Genomic DNA, 3667 nt, shown 5'->3' with positions numbered 1-3667 from the left:
CTGTGTGTTTCCATGCTTCTCTGTATTCATCATATTTATTATTTCTTACAGCAGAGAACTATTACTTTATATTCATATACTAAATTTGTTTAACCTACCCCTAATCAATGGACATCTAATTTGTTTCTTATTCTTTGCGAGAGACAGAGAGAGAGAGAGAAAGAGAGAGAGAGAGAGAGAGAGAGAGAGAGAGAGAGAGAGAGAGAGAGCTGTTATAAATATTTGTGTATATGAGGCCTTTTTCTTTGACATTGAAATCCTTGGGGTTGTATGTCTAAAAGTGGGATCTTTGGGTCAATGTGTATGAACATTTTAGTCATTTTATCTGTATAATTCCAAATCGCTTTCCATGAAGGGTGGACCAATTACAGTTCCATCAAAAAAAAAAATAGTGGACTTGCCTTTCCACAATCTATCCAACATTGACTATACCTATATTTTGTCATCTTTGCTAATTTATCAAGTTTGAAATGAAATCTCAGAGTTGTTTTGATTTATATTTATTTTACAATTAGGCATTTTGAGTACTCTTTCCTGTGGTTGTTAGTAGTTTACAATTCTTTTAATGAATTTTATTATTTATTGGCAAACTAAATTTGGTTATATTTTTCTATTAGATGTCTATCTAGAACTTGGATATCAGACCCTCAATGGAAATATTTGGTATTTTTTTTCCCCAATCAACCACTTTTGTTCTAATTGTAGTTATAGTACTTTTGTTTGTACAAAAGTTTTTCAATTTCATGTAATAAAATGATCTATATTACCTTTAGTAATTATCTTTATCCTTTAGGAATTGGCCCCTTTGCCTGCAGCTGGAAAACTAATGTAGCGGGCTCTTAATAAATGCTTGTTGTTATTGATATTATAGAGCCCTTTATTCCAAAAGCAGAATAGCTAATAATTTTTCAGAAATTTCATTTTTCCTGAGAAGGAGGAAGCAATGAGTGGAATTGCTATTCTGTACCTAATTTTTTACCAATAAGAAGGTACTAGAGCTTAAAAAGAAAAAAAAAACCATAGAACCTTGTGGGAAGGTCAATACTCTATCCTAGAATTCATGCTAGAGAATGAGAGGAAAATTGAGAATGGTTGGACACACACACACCCTACATTTAGGAAGAGCACATTTCAAAGTGTAGAGAAAAGGTAGTAGTATCTACTAGTCTAAAATTCCACAGAAATTAGCCTAAGAGGTTGAAAGTCTAGAAAAAACAAATTCTTTATTATTATTTTTAGGCAATTGGGGTTACGTGACTTGCCCAGGGTCACACAGCTAGTAAGTGTCCTGTGTTTGGTCTGAGGTCAAATTTGAACTCAGGACCTCCTGACTTCAGGGCTGGTGCTCTATCCACTGCACCACCTAGCTGCCCTTAACAAATTCTTAAGGCAAAAACACAAATTCTAGTGAGGGAGAAAGATGAGAGGTAAAGATACTTAAGTTGATACACAGGGAACTCATCAAGCAGCTTAGATTTTTAAAGGACATGTTTAAAAGTAGTAATAATTATACATATAGGATATATATGTAACTTGGGCTTATCTGGGTATACCCAGTTTTCTTTAATATATAGGGGAACTTAGGGGCTTTGGAGCATGTTCAGATTGCTTAACACAAAGCCTGCTGCATTCCTTATCACATGGGTAGGAGTGGCTGCCTCTGATTGACTGCATGTTCAGTTGTTTTCAGTTGTGTCTGACTCTATGACTTCATTTGGGGTTTTCTTGACAAAGATATGAGACTGGTTTGTCAATTTTTTTTTCTTTAGCTCATTTTTTTGAATGAGGAAACTGAGGCAAACATGGTTAAGTGACTTGCCTAGTGACTAGCTAGTAAGTGTGTGAGGCCAGATTTGAACTCAGGAATTTCCTGACTCCAGGCCAGGCACTCAATCCACTGTGCCATCTAGCTCATCCTTAAAATGGGGAACACTGAGGAGTTCTTCCAGAAGGTGAAGATCCTAGAGTGAACACCATAAACTGAACTGGTAAGAGGAGAACTTTCTTCCCTTGCTGTCCTTCTTTTATCTTCGCTCTGAGAAATGAACTTGGGGATGTTGTTTCTGTTCTGTGTTCCTTTCTCTGTCAGTGAGAATAATTTTTGAATTATAAAAGACAGAACAAAAGTGTTTTAAAGGGAACTGAAAACAAGATAAGAGAGGAGATGGTAAGAAACAATCTCAGTGAATTTAAGTTATGTGGCCCAGATAAATTATGTTCCAGGATACTAAAAATACTGAGAGATGATTGCTGAACCACTTCTCTAATGAAAATGGAGACTACTAAAGGTGTTACAGAAGCGTAGAAGGAAAATACTGTCCCAATTTTCTAAAAAGGAAGAAAATGGCTTCTTCAAATTATAGAGTAGTGCACTTGACTTTGATTTCTGAAACATTTCTAGAAAGTTTAATTAAACGGATGGTTTGTGACATGTAGAAAAGCAATCAGTGATCACTAAGCCACAATAACTTCATTAAGAGTAAGCCACAGGGGGCAGCTAGGTGGTGCAGTGGATAGAGCACCGGCCCTGGATTCAGGAGGACCTGAGTTCAAATCTGGCCTCAAGACACATAATGCTTACTAGCTGTGTGACCCTGGGCAAGTCACTTAACCCCATTGCTTAACCAAAAAAAAAAAAAAAAAAAGAGTAAGCCACAGCAGGCTATTTGTGATGGGCTTACTAGACTTCCTGAGGAAGGGAATGTTTTAAGGCATAGTTTGTCTACTTTATAGATAAGTATCTGAGAAAGTCTTTGATGTACCCCTTGAAGAAAAGATGAACAGATTTGGAATAGATCATATTAGAATTAGGTAGATTCATATATGACTGGACCCTAAGGTAGGTATTAATGGGCATAGCTTAACACCCGGGGTGGGGGGGGAGGGAGGTCCTATGGTGCTGTCCTCTAGAGATCTATTCTTGGTCCTGTGTTGTTAAATACTTATTAAATAAATGATTTGGATGAAAGTATAGATGGTATACTAGTTAAATTTGTAAATGATTTAAAGTTCAGAGAGATAATTAAGATGTTGGATAAAAGATTCATGATTCTCAAAATTTCTTGACCTACTTTAAATCTTCAAATCTCACACAGTGAAGTTTAATAAAAAAAAAAACAAAGTCATAGATTTGGGTTTAAAATATCAACAATGCAAGTATGAGACAGCCATATCTGGAGAACAATTCCTATGGAAAATTTTCTATGTATTTGTAAATTGCAAGTTTACTATGATTCTCAACATTGTGACATGGCGGCCAAAAAGCTAAATTGAATTTAAGGTTCATCAAATGAGGCACTATATACAATAGAAGTGTCAAACACATTGCGGCCCACAAACACTTCCACGTTCTGTGGAACCAGATGAGAATGTAATTAAGAAATATTTAACAAAATAAATAAAAATACTATTGAACATAGTTAATATTAATATGTAGTTTTCTAAGTCAATGTGTGATTGCAGGGATCCTTATGTATGGTTCAGTGGCCCCTGTTTCTATTTGAATCTGATATCACTGATGGATATCACAAGGGGAGTGGTATTCCTACTGTATTCTTTCCTCATCAAATTACAATGGGAATATTTGGTTTTTTTCCTTCTCTGAAGATTGTTCACTTTTTTTATCTTCAAAGAATTTATTTTTAACATTCATTTAAAAAAATTTGAA

Source organism: Vombatus ursinus, unplaced genomic scaffold, assembly GCF_900497805.2.
Source record: "Vombatus ursinus unplaced genomic scaffold, bare-nosed wombat genome assembly UNPS02014880.1, whole genome shotgun sequence".
NCBI lineage: Eukaryota > Metazoa > Chordata > Mammalia > Diprotodontia > Vombatidae > Vombatus > Vombatus ursinus.
The sequence above is the reverse complement of the archived record's forward strand: the minus strand, read 5'-3'. Positions refer to the sequence as shown.